Source organism: Osmia lignaria, chromosome 3 (assembly GCF_051020975.1).
Source record: "Osmia lignaria lignaria isolate PbOS001 chromosome 3, iyOsmLign1, whole genome shotgun sequence".
Classification (NCBI taxonomy): Eukaryota; Metazoa; Arthropoda; class Insecta; order Hymenoptera; family Megachilidae; genus Osmia; species Osmia lignaria.
The window spans coordinates 7973266-7987130 of record NC_135034.1 but is presented as its reverse complement, the minus strand read 5'-3'; the positions used below and the strand labels follow the sequence as shown (position 1 = coordinate 7987130).

At 42.9% G+C, this 13865-nt stretch overlaps 2 long non-coding RNA genes across 2 annotated transcripts; one reads left to right on the top strand and one right to left on the bottom strand.

The window, feature by feature from the left end:
* Positions 1-213: 213 nt before the first annotated feature.
* LOC117605142 (uncharacterized) lies at positions 214-5028 on the top strand. The gene is made up of 4 exons (XR_004581586.2): positions 214-1927; positions 2092-2224; positions 2417-2858; positions 3417-5028. It is a non-coding gene; the product is annotated as an uncharacterized LOC117605142 (long non-coding RNA).
* A 4476-nt stretch (positions 5029-9504) lies between these two features.
* Positions 9505-11798, bottom strand: LOC117605266 (uncharacterized). The gene is made up of 3 exons (XR_004581645.2): positions 11053-11798; positions 10705-10961; positions 9505-10534 (listed from the first exon to the last, which is right to left on the bottom strand). It is a non-coding gene; the product is annotated as an uncharacterized LOC117605266 (long non-coding RNA).
* Between the last annotated feature and the right edge of the window lie 2067 nt (positions 11799-13865).

The following is a 13865-nucleotide window of genomic DNA, read 5'->3' as shown; positions in this document are numbered from 1 at the left end:
CGCTGTTATTCGAGCTTCGATTAAAGAACTACCCTCGAGGATCGTATTTTCGCGATCGACCATTTTCCAAGTCACTGCACGGTCTTTTGATATCGTCGCTGCTTTAGCGCTGCTTTTTTCCTTTTAACCCTTCGTCGAGTAATTTAATTTAATTTAATTAAAACATTACTTTTTTGAAATCTCAAAAGTGATAATAATAAAATGATAAGCGAGTTGATTGTTGTTAGTCTATTTTGTTGCATGTATACGAAACCAAACCAGACCGGTCGTACATTATTGTACCATGATTACAGCGAGCCATAACGAGGCAAAACGTGACTTAACAAGGCTGTTATTGTTGCGATTATGTTAATTTACCGCTATCGAGGGCAACCGGTCGTGATAGTAATGAATAACCGAAGAACCGATTATACTGTACTTCGTTGTACCCCACTAGGATACACTTACTCCTCGTTTAATCCATTTCCAATTTAATACTCTACTCTTACGTCGCATTTGACACAATTTATTTCAATGCATCTCCACTAAATTTATCGGAACTTGGAATTTTTTTTCTTCCATCCATTCACTTTTCATTGTTAAAACCCCTTCAAATGTCTAATAAAAAAATAATCTCAATATTCTAATTAAAATTCCTTTCCGTTCTTAATTCAAAAATTTCAAATAAATGCCACTTGCATCCCCCCACTTTTAATATCACCAAATGAAATATATCACCAGGTAGTGGACTCTAGTTATTTCATAAACGAATCCATTCTTTTATCTCGACCATTGATCAGCAGGTTCGTGGTTCGTTCCTCACTCGGGAACGAAATCGTTCATCAGACACCTGTTACCGCGATCCCATTTATCTGGACATTTTTATCAGGCTAATCAAAGTTGTAATCGAGTCACTTGGAACAGGAACCACAAGTCGCGGTGATCGAGTCGCGTGGGTAATAATTGATAAATATATTCGATCGCTCCAACAACCGTGTCCGCGTGATTATTATTCATTGTGCAACTTGTAGCACATTCATGGGACATAGATATGCGATAACGTCGCAAATAATTAACGTTGAATTATTCGTTCCGCCTGGAATACTCGTTCATTCGTCGGCGTAACTCGCAGCCGGGTAATTTCAAGTGCAATGAATTCTTCAGCCCCGCTCGTTGGTCAGTTCTCGCGATCCTCGCGTTTTCCACGGCCTCTGCTGTTCCACCGAGCTCTCCTCGGCATCATCTCCGCGTGACACGTACTGGAACGAAGCGAAGGACGTGGTCGGTAGGCCGTGAAAATATGGATGGCAAAGCCGTCTCGTTTCCTTCAACTTAATACCGATTATACTCGACGCTGTGCTCCAGCCGCGTGCCAGATTCTTTTCTGCCTCGAGGAAATTAACCCGCGAAAGCACATCCCGTTTCGGGGAGATGTTTCCGTGACATTCGTTTAATTTTCTTCGAGCAATTCCAAAGAGGAATCAGTGTTTTGCGACCGTTTCTAAAATAAGCCTCAATTTAATGTACTATTTCACGGTTAATCAGGGGTTGAAATGGTAAAAATGGCTGAGCATTTATTCAGAGGTTAAATTAATTTGGAATATTCTATTAAATAATAAACGCGAATGGACGGTTGACGAGACGGAATTAACCAAAGTCCCGAAAACATTTAACGAACACTGATTTGTCGTCTAATAAATGTGTCGGGCTTCCGCTTAATCCCTGCGACAAAGGATCCGGGTCCGTTATTTTGTCGGGTCGCGTTAAGTACCGAAATAAACGATAATCCTGGTCTGGACCTATGACAACGAGGGTGAGGGTGGGCGAGTATTGATTTTATGGGGGTATCGGCTCCGGGAACCACCGAATTTCTCATCCCCTCTTCGCACTGGACCTGTAACGACCCTGTGCAAAGGACATTTCCATCGCGAGAACGTTCCATTTTAAGGTGATTCAAGCTGGACAAATTCGTTTGTGATTTATTTAAGTCCAGATTTTTGGTAAAGCAAATATATATGAATTTCTACGATTATAAATCTCGTATTCAGGGATTTTCTTCGTTCAAACCGGGCCATCTTTCTTCTCTAACAATAATTTTCTTTCATTTCTCAGGCAAGTTTGCTCTCCAGTTTTTGTAAAACATCAAGGTATCAATCATAGTAGAGCCAGGACGCGTTAGCTGGATTTCACCACTATAAAAGGAAGCATTACTCTTTATCTACAGTCTCTGCGCACATTTATTCTTGTAAGTATTTTATGTCTGATCATTTTTCTTCATTTTCTGGATTATCATCTTCGTCTTCGTTCGAGCTAAAGATTACAAAACTTCCGTGAAACGTTGTTACAAACGTGAACTTTGCTTTTAATCGTAGTTTTATCACTTTGACGATATTCTGCACACCTATTTCACCACCTTCGATTATTTACCTTACTTTAGATTCCGAGAAGGTAGAAGTTGGCACAGATCAACGAGATTTCTTCCAGAGGCAAATAAATAATCATCGCGGGAGAAAGAGGAATAGCAGAGGCTCGCGATAGTCCGATCGAGGATCGGCAAAGAGAACAGGGGACGACGGTGATCGACGTGTTCGCGGAACCGTGCCAGCGATATAAAGATCTTCGCATTCTTTCAGACTCTTCTATTTTTGCATCGTTCACGCCACGACCACCGGTTTGTTGAACAATTCAACCGCGTCGCAACTTGGCACGTACCAAAGAAAAATTGCCAAGCGAAGCAACTCCGCGACAAGGTCTGTGTTTCGTTAGGGCAGCTCATTGGAATTTCGCATTATCGTTCAGCAGGGGTTTCGTTGACCCTGACGTTTGGCGAACACCGACTTCTTCCATCGAAGTGAATCTATGAAAATTTCCATCAAAAGGTATCTATACTATAGCTAGTTCTATGGGATCTCGGTTAATAAAAAAGAAACAGAAATATTTCAACAAATTTTATTTGTTTCCATATTTCATTGTACTTATAATTAGATAAGTCATTACTATAGAAAATCAAGTCCTGGTAATCAAAGTCTTAAGTAACAATTAAGTTCCGCTATTAAGACGATTTATTTTATTTTTATAATTCGATTCATAAGTCGGTGAACACCGACTTCTTCCATCAAAGTGAATCTATAAAAATTTCCATAAAAAGGTATCTATACTATCACTAGTTCTATGGGATCTCGGTTAATAAAAAAAAAACACTTATAGAAATATTTTTATTTTCAACAAATTTTATTTATTTCCATAATATTTCATTGTACTTATAATTAGGTAAGTCATTACTATAGAAAATCAAGTCCTATTAAGCTCCGCTTTAAGACCGTTCATTTTATTTTTATAATTCGATTCGTGTAAAGGGACTTTTCAATGGATCCATTAGAGATGTACTCCATCGAAGCTCCGCTATAGATACACCTTCTATTTTTATGTGCCCGCAGGATGATCAAGAGTCAGGTCACAAAGTTTCCATGGTTGGTAGCGATCGTACGAGGCTCATTGGTAGCAGCATCTCGCGCGGAATAGTCGTAAAGTTGTCCCGAATCGGCGGAACTCTTTCGCATGGCCTCACACGTTCCACGGCAATCCCGATTGGATTAGATGCACCGTTGGCGAGCGCAATGTGTCTCGCATATTTCCGTCACGCTCGGCCGATCCTGTGCCTCCGTGGCGCCAGCCGGTGCCCCGTCTCCCTCTCTTTGCTCCTTAACTCAAGACCCCCCTTTCGTTCCTTGCCACCGTGTCGAGGCTGTCCCGGTGCCAGGATCTGGTTCGATTACGGGCCAGTTCGACGAACGACGGAAAAATCAGCATCGCTGATAACGACCGATGGGAGTTTGAACGACGACCCGACCTCGCTCCCTCCCGACGACCGCGTCCGACTTCCGGTCTTTCGTCTTAGAAAAATGTCTTCGGTTCAGAGGTAGGTTTACATTGTATCGAAAACATTCCGCACCGCTAGCAGCAGGGCAAAAACGAAGACTCGGCGTCGCGGTACCATACGTCTACGTGAGGCAATTTGATCCTGCGTTTTTGCGCAAGCACGAGCGTTCCAGGTAATGAGCGACGCTTTGCTTTTTCCTCGCTGTGGACCTCTTTTTTTTTTCGTCGTCTCTTTAAGATACACCGTTATGATTCTGTAGGAGGACCGAGAGTACCGGTATCCACGAAATGGCCGTGCTCGATTTCGTCGTCGAATACCGCAGGTATGCATTTTAGTAGGGTAAAAGGTAAGAAACTAGACATTTTAATTTGAAAATTAATCTTTATTAGTCTCATAGTACAGGATCATTTTCATTCTGACATTTAACGTGTTATTATAGAATCTTTGAGGAAACGAACTTCGAACAACAGGAGTCATCGCGAATAACCCAAAGTCATCTGATCATTCCGCTCGCATTTAGATTCCGTTTGCGAGCCGTTACGCGGAGGAAAAAGAAGGGAAACGGAAGATCCTGCGAGGTCGGTGAACACCAGCCTTTGGTGTCCTAGCGTAGGTCGAAGATAAAACGGCGATGTTCGATGGTCACGGTTGAAAAGTCTCTTCCCCAATTTCGTTTTTGCTAGTCGGGTGCCGTTTGTTCCTAGGTGAACAGGTGCTGGATGAATGATACCAGAGCGTTACATGCACCGGATAACGTCACGGAAGATTTAGTTACAGCAACTGGTTCTACGGTAGTCGATTGAACGTTGTTCGGTCACCGAGGACCCTAGGCAATGGCATTTATATTCAACGAACTGTCGGCTGTACGCTTCAGGTTTTATCTTGCTTGAACTAGAACTACCGCCGTTCGATGCAGACTTATTTTTAAACCGAAAATAATGTAGATTAATAGAATTTCATATTTCATTAATAACTTTTAAAAACCATTATAACCCTTCCTTCGAACAAGTGGTTTCCTCTTGTTCGTCATAGATGGTAAAAAACCAACTTAGTCAGAACTGGGAAAAACACGATCACTCAGCGATTTTCCTTCTAATGACAGCTTCTTCAGGGAAGAGGTAAAAATAATCTGGCGCACCAGTTGATTCATTAATTTCGCTTATTCACGAAACCGCAAACTTGCGAATTAAACTTTCTTGCTTGTCATTAACAGAGTCGTTTGATGATAAAAAGAAACTTAAGGTTGCTGCTCCTGCTAATAATAGGTACGAAAAACCGGAATTCGATTCGGTGGAAAAATTATTTTGCAAAATAATGACACGAGGCTGGACGTGTTCAGTTTTCCGATAACGTTACGACATCGCGATGCAAGAGGTGTCCGGGGGCGGTTCCGATGGCTCGCCATTAAACGGTCAAGAGCTGCTCTCGCGGCAGTGTTCCAGCGTGGACAAAAAGGAAGAAGGACGTAAGGACAGGTCTGGCGCGATTATAATAAAATCACAGTTTGTTCCTGGTCGGTTCCCGCGTGTTCCCACAGGGCCCACTACTGCCGCGGTCCACCTACCGCATCCGCCAAGGTAACTCGTTGTTCGCTTTGCATACGCGTCGTTTCGGTCAACGGACTCGTGTAAGTGAATCGAGCGAGGAAGGTGGCTCGATCTAAATGGCTGGATACACGTTTTCGAAACACCTCAAGGGTTTGCGATTTTTACTACGATTATTTGCTTCTTCCTTTTACGATTACCCTCAGTGGACGGATTTCGGATTTTTTGTTTAGGAAGAAACATCGTCTCGTAATAAGGTGACGAAGAACTATGTTGGCTTTTTGAAAGCCTAGACAGGAGCCTGGTAACGGTGCTGGTAAACTAATAACGACGCCAGGGATAATGGAAAAACAGTGATAACAAGGAATCGAAATTCGTAAGAATTCCTTTCATTTAAGCCGATCTAAGGGTACGTTTCAAATTCTCTATCTTGAAAGGATCCTCTGTCTCTAAGATGTCTGACATTTGAAAGCATAGCCGAGACGAGAACGTACCTGTTAATTTATCAACCGTCTAGCGGACAGTTCTCGAAAGGTTCCAGTGTTATCTTCAAACGAGCAGAGGCGTACGCATGGAATTCGACTTTGTTCGTCTTTTCTTCACCGATAAAGGAACCACCGACCCTTTTCAGATCTTTTTTGAAACAATAACACCGGTATCATTAACGGTGCTCTCCGTCACTTGTTCTCCTTCTATTGATTTCAAATGTTTTAGCTATTACACGCGTCCACTTCCATTTGGATTTCCGGCACCCTGAATTTAATATAATTAAATGACTTAACAGTTTGATGACCGCATATTTCGTGGTACCATTGATTCTTTCAGTTTCAAATTCATTTTTATATCTTAATGATAGACGGCTAATAGAATTATATTTGAGAAGTTTATAGACCAAACGCCACGTGTGATTAATGCTTCTATCGTAATTAGAGCGAGGTGTAAATTTGAAAAAAAGTGATAGATGAATGACAGTAGGAGCGAAATGTCAAGGATGACTGTTTGATGGTGTACGCGTGGCTCGAATGCGTCGATTAATATGGGAAACGCGTGAGCGTGCTTTCGCCCATTTTTAAGCATTCCTTGGTCGGCCCTCGACCCATCTGTTAGGATAATAATTTCAAAACTGACATAATGACATTCCGGTCGTGCCGGCTTTTACTGACAATGAATCGTCCGACGAACGTTAACGGCCCTGGGATACGTCGGACACGTACGATTCACCGTTTCATGTTCTCGCGTTTTATTTTTTCTCTTTGTTGATTATTTTAATAATATTCATAATATTTTAATAAATCAATCGGTTTTTGAACAATCTGATGCGAAAGCCCATCAATTCGTTTACCAGTAAGGTTACTTCAATTTGTCTGTCGGATATTCGCTCCCGATAAGTAATTAAACGACCAACGGATTGATAAATTGTTCGTTAGGACAGATTGCTCGGACCCAGTCCGAATGCAACACGCGTCAAAACTCGAAGCCGAAGGTTCATTAACACGTTTCCTCCTTGCTCCGCCTGCATCGCTCGAACGGAGTGACTCGCTTGGAAATGGAATTTCCGTAGCCGAGATGGCTGCTGATGCAATCTCTGGCTGCCACAAATCCGAACGGATGTTCCGGAACCGCCGCTCGATAAAATCTAATTTAGATTCGTCTTGGTCCGGGAAACGGTGTCGCAATACGACGCCTCCACTAGTATGGGATAATACTATGTATTATAAATTATTTAATATTATTTATGAATCAATAAATTATTTATTAATTTATATTTGTATTATTAATTCCTATCACATTCGGGAAACAGTGTATGCACACCAGTGACTACAGATACGAAAAAACTGGACATGCCATTGTTCACGAGGGCTCATGATTTTGGGGGTCTCAGACGCCCCCAGCTGAAGTTAGGTCTGCATGAAGAGAGCACAGTTGGTGATAGTTGTAGACGATTTAACAGTTCACCTTCTACATTTATTATACATCCCAGCATTCCTTACATAGCTGCATCCTTTACATCGCTGCTTTCTTTATATCCCTTTACCCACAGAACTACCCTTTACATCTCTGCTACGCTTACACTCCTGCATTACTTACATCCCAGCATCCTTTACATTTCTGCTTTCTTTACATGCGTGCTTCCCTTTCATCTCTGCATTCCTTTCATCACTGCATCTCTTACCTCACTGTATGCCTTACATCCCTGCACCCCTTACATGCATGTATGTCTTATATCACTGCATTCTTTACATACCTGCTTTCCTTATATCTCTTTATCCAGAGATGTACCCTTTACATATATGCTACCCTTACACTCCTGCATTCCTTACACCCTAGCATCCGTTACATCCATGCACCCTTTACATTTCCGCTTTCCTTATATGCCTACTCCCCTTACATCTCTACATCCCTTACATTACTGCATCCCTTACATCATTGCATCCATTACATCACTCATTCCTTACATCCCTTCATTCCTTACATCTCTGCATTCCTTACATCTCGGCTTTCCTTACATTCCTGCATTCTTTACATTTCTGCATCCCTTACACCTCTACATCCCTTACATCACTGCATCCCTTACATCATTGCATCCATTACATCACTCATTCCTTACATCCCTTCATTCCTTACATCTCTGCATTCCTTACATCTCGGCTTTCCTTACATTCCTGCATTCTTTACATTTCTGCATCCCTTACACCTCTACATTCCTTACACCCCTGCATCCCTTACATCGTTCCATCCCTTATATTTCTATATCTTTTGAGTAAGAAATCGTTACAAATTTAGTTCCGATTTTTACCGCCAGATGGCGCTGATTGGAGGTTGAGATTTTAGTTCACATTTTTGCCGCCAGAGGGCCAAAAATGGTACATGATTTAGTTCCTTTTTCCAAAACCAGATGGCGCTGATCGGACATTGAGATTTTAGTTCACATTTTTGCCGCCAGAGGGCCAAAAATGGTGCATGCTTTAGTTCCTTTTTCCGAAATCAGATGGCGCTGATTGGAGGTTGAGATTTTAGTTCACATTTTTGCCGCCAGAGGGCCAAAAATGGTGCATGCTTTAGTTCCTTTTTCCAAAACCAGATGGCGCTGACCGGACATTGAGATTTTAGTTCACATTTTTGCCGCCAGAGGGCCAAAAATGGTGCATGCTTTAGTTCCTTTTTCCGAAATCAGATGGCGCTGATCGGACATTGAGATTTTAGTTCACATTTTTGCCGCTAGAGGGCCAAAAATTCAAAATTGAAAATTCAAAAATTGAATTTACTTACCTTTACTTACCTTTATTCGAACCGGTTTTTATAATATATTGTTATATTTATGATATATGTATTATAAGGGTTCCAGGGATGTAAGGGATGAAGGGATGTAAGGCATGAAGGGATAATAGGGTTACCAGGATGTATGGAATACCGGGATGAAAGGGTTGCAGAGATGTAAGGAATGCAGGGATGTAAGGGATACAGAGAGGTGGGGATGCAGGATTGTAAGGGATGCAGGGATATGAAGAAAATAGGGTTGTAACAGGGATGGCCCCGCAAGACTGAAGCGGGGTCGCTGGGCCGCAGGGTGCCGGGGCTGGGGCCCCGGTCTCCATTGCACGCGGCCCGAGGAGTGCCGGCATCGGGTGTGGCCCCCGATGTTGGTGAAGTCGACACATAGGGAAGGGTTAAAAGCTAGAGTCTAGACCCACTCCCGAGATTGGGGGTCTCCCAGTGCCCCAGGGTTGAGGGGTCCTGGGGCCCCCCGATATAGCTACAGTGCAGGCCACCGTGGTGGTTTTAGTGGGTAAAAATCCCACACTACCTCCGGCCCCTCCCCAGTGGGGCTGGAGGTGTCTTTTTGAAGATTTCCACCACGTAAAAAAAAAAAAAAAAAAAAAATTCGATTGTAACGGATGCTGAGATGTAAGGAATACAGAGGTGTAAGGGTAGCAGACATATAAAAGATGCTGAGATATAAAGAAAGCAGGAATGTAAAGGATGCAGTGATGTAAGAAGAATGCTGGGGTGTAAATAATGCAGTAATCAAAGATGTAAAGGAATCAAGGATGTAAAGGATGCACATAGAGGTAATATAAAATCACTATGTTCATCCCTTTAATTAGTTTATTCAATAAGTGAAGTAGATAAATACAGCAAATTAAATAAACGCAGAAAATAAAATAAAGGTATTTACATGTTTAACAGATACATCCGTACTCCTCGGCGGTCGGTATAAGACTGTGGATATTTCACCCGGCTCTAATTAAATAAACGCAGAAAATAAAATAAAGGTATTTACATGTTTAACAAATACATCCGTACTCCTCGGCGGTCGCTATAAGACTGTGGATATCTTACCTAGCTCTAATTAAATAAACGCAGAAAATAATATAAAGGTATTTACAAACAGATACATCCGTACTGCTCGGCGGTCGCTATAAGACTGTGGATATCTCACCTAGCTCTAATTAAATAAACGCAGAAAATAATATAAAGGTATTTATATATTTAACAGATACATTCGTACTCCTCAGCGGTCGTTATAAGACTGTGGATGTCTCACCTGGCTCTAGTCAAACTGTCGACAGCAGTCGTGACGTTGCGGAAATTTGTTAAATTAAATAAATAGCTGTGCCAGGGAATTCAGTAAATTAAATAATAACCCAGTTTCTTTTTTACAATAGCTCCTGGAACCACGAATTAACGGACGAGAGAAGAAAACAATGAAGTACATAACGCGTGAAAGGAAGGTGGAACACTGCGTCGAATTGGCGAGCGTGCCAGGTGTTCTTCCGGTCGGCTAATTATTAGCGGTTTCTAATCGCGTGAACGTGACATTAGTATAGGCTACGAGACTCCGTCGACGCGTGGTTAAACGAGTATTTGCTGTTCGACACGTTAACATGCAAGTTCACGCCGTGAACAATGGGCTAACTGTATTCCAGCAACAAGGTTTCCACGGTTCTTCGGGCTTTTCTGCCGCCTCGCGAATCGTCGTGTCGCCTTTCTTCTCCTTCTCTATCTTTGCTTCTTGTTAACTGAATGAATAGAATACCAGGTGACTGCACTTTTCATCATTTATTTTATATTAGGTGACGACAGAAGGTATCGAGATTTGTATTCGAGAGAGAGTTTAGGAGGTTCGATGCTGTAATGAAACAAAAAATAAAATTAATTTACAATCATGCAATTAGTACCCATGGTTAGTTTGGAAATATTTAGACTCGAATTTTGTAACTTTTGTTACTTCGAACGTATGAATAAATTTAAATATTTAGTGTTTCGTATAATTATCTTTGAGAAGCAGAATTGTCTTACCTTAAAATTACACGGTATCGGTGATGCATCAGTCGGCAATGCGTTGATGGCGTTAGTTGCTAAGCACATTTTCTGTGATCTTTCCCAGGGTCTGGATAATGATGCTGCAATTATTGTTTTTAGGTAGTAAATTGCTCCGGAGGATATGGGTCGAGATATAAACCGTTTTGAACATAATGCCTCGTTCAATTCCACCGTTCTACTTGTAGTTGAGGTTTAAGATAACTACACTTATTTTGAAGTAATCAACCTATAGCCTGCGGTGTGAATTGTTTAATAGATAAATATATGATGTTAGTAGTACATTATATGTTATAGTACATATATTTTTAATTATAAAATTATTACCTGTACGATGTTCTATTTAATGTCTAAAAGAATCTCATAAATATCAATATCTTCCGAAAGCGTCGATTTGCATCTCAAGTGACAGCTCGAAAGGTGCCAAACACCGGGGGTGAATAAATTGAAGAAAACGGGGGTGGCCGAGGAGTCAACGCGTCTCCCTGTACAGATTCTATTAGCGGAATCGTGAAATCGGAAGGAACTGTTAACGAGAATCACGATTGCCCGCGAGAAACGATAAAATAGCCGCGGCACGATCCAAAGAAACAAATGGTTTGTCGTTATTTGCACACAATGACCACAGGGAACCGTGGCCGTTCGTGAGTGAAAGACGAATGGCTCGGTATATCCTCGTACCGCCGTGATTTTCACAGACCTATCGCCGTATGCTTTTGACAGAAACACTTTGAAACCTCGGCACAGATTTGCATGGATTACTTTACTTTAATTTTCCCTGGTTCGGAAGAAAAGGATACATTTTTACATCCCGTTTCCTCTGCTCATTCCCTTTTGCATTTTACATTGTTTCATACATTTGCCATACTTTTACAATTTTTTGCTCGAGTCTGTGTGTGTGTGTCCCCTTTTAGTCGCCTCTTACGACAGGCAGAGGATACCGTGGCCGTATTCTAATCCCCCCGAGCCACAGGGGTCTTGCATGGATCGATTCGTTTCCAGGATGTTGGAAAGTTCAGTCTATTCGAATAATTTCAAATTGAGAATCGAACGATAATTTCTTTCTCGATGTAAAACAAAAAAAGATATAAGAAGAACCTTTCGAATAACTTAATCGATCGAAATTCCTTCGCCATACACGTGAACTTGCTTCGAACGCGTTCCCAGAAGAAGATGGACGAGCGTGACGGTTCGCTTCCGCTTTCGAGGTTGAGAGCGGGCCGAGGCACCGAAACCTGTCGCGTTCATTAATCTGCCGTGTCGCGGGAAGAGTAAAAACGGCGAAGGATCGGTCTCATCGAGTAGAGCGGGAAAAGGGAACGGGAGACAATCAAGAAGGGCCGCGATAATAAGGATTCCCGTAAAGGTCGTCACGAATCGCGACGCAGCGGAGCCAGGAAGCGGTTGAAGAAACCGGCATGTACGTTTGCCGAATACCAACGGTTCGTTTAACAATTTTCGGGACGAGGGAAAGGGGTATGAGGATTCGAGGGAAGAAAAGGAAAGAAGGTTCCTTGATGGATTCTGCAGATACATCTTCCGGTGACGGTAAATCGCGACGATATCGAAGCGTCAACGCGAAATGATACGAAATGAAATTTAATGTCGCGATTCGTTATCACGCGATAACGTGGCTCGCAGGATCTTTGATCCACGGTGACACGGTATAAATAGAAACCCGCTGCCTGTACAGGCCTAACCACTCTCCCTCTCTTCTCCTCTCGAACATCGTCGTCCACCTTTTTCATCTTTCACCTCATCGTCTTCCACATTCCTCGCCTTTCTCTTCGTCCTTCTTCTACGGTGTTCATCTTCCAGCCAGTTGCCCGTTTCTTCTTCATTTTCCTCTCTTCGCCGGGCTTCTTGCGCCTGGACTCGTCCCAGCGGCCCTTGGCCGGACCAGGCCCGAGGTAACCTGTTATTTCAGGACTGCGAATCACCCGGCAGTTTTTACGGGCCTCCCTCGGCCCACTATAAATATCGAGGCTCCCTTTTGCCCGTGGCTGCCGTCGACGTCGAATCAAACCCTGGGTACTCCCTCCCGGCCCGGTTCGTTTCTTCTTCTTCTTCTTCCTAGAAAATTCACCGCGACACGTCTGTCCGTGGCATCTGTCGCGCGACGAGTGGCCTGGCAATTAGACAGGATCGCCAGCGACTCGTACGTCTTCTTCCTCGGCTGACGAACACGCGAATGCCGAGGGAAGAAAAAGCAAGATCCGCGCGAGCCTCCGATTCCTTCTTCTTTCTTATTCCCAGAGGACGGGGTGACTTTAACTTTTGAATTTCAAGGATAAGGTGGAGGGAATTAGAAACGGGTTCGATTGAACGCGGGCATCGATTCGTAGCGGTAGTTGGATTAATCGAGAACGGTATCGGCGCACCGGAAGCGCCAGTCTCCCGGATCACCGAAGTTAAGCTGCATCGGGCACGGTTGTTGGATAGACGAATGATAATCTCGAGATTCCATGCTCTGTTAGCTTTACGGTTTCGAAACTATTAAAAAACTATAAGCCACGGTAATTAATAACACTGGGCGAAGGTATATCTGATCGAGATACTTTACGCTTAGAAGCTAAGTGAAACGAATCGTTGAAAAGGATTCTGGAATCATCGAGGTATCATCGGTGGAGGTGGTCGGCCAAGAATATCGAGTAGAGTCCTCGTGACTCGATGCCGCTTCCTCCGTGTAACGCGATTTCCGATAACGAGCCGGGCAATTATTTCGATGAACCGCGATGGGCCGCATAAATATCGGCAAAAACGACTATTATTCGTGGCGGCCATTGGCGAACAACGCGGCGACGAGCGAGCCGCGGAGTTAACGGTCACGCCGTTGTACGGTGCGTGGCTGATTAATAAATCCAGTTAACGGGGATTTATTTAGTCAGATAAACATCGTGTGCACCACGCTCTGGCTTATCGTAATTAAATTTATGCGTCGGCTACTGATCGAGAAACTGTTCGTTCTCTGAATCTTAATTAACGAGGAGATCGTGCGCGAGTTCACCGTGAACGGAAGCGTTTTGTGGGAAACCTTCCTAACGATTGTCTTTCCCTTCGTTCGGGAAAAATCAGATAAAGTTTCGACGTTTTTTTTGTGTCGATCAAAGAAAACGCCACAGATTTGGGACGAAGGATAC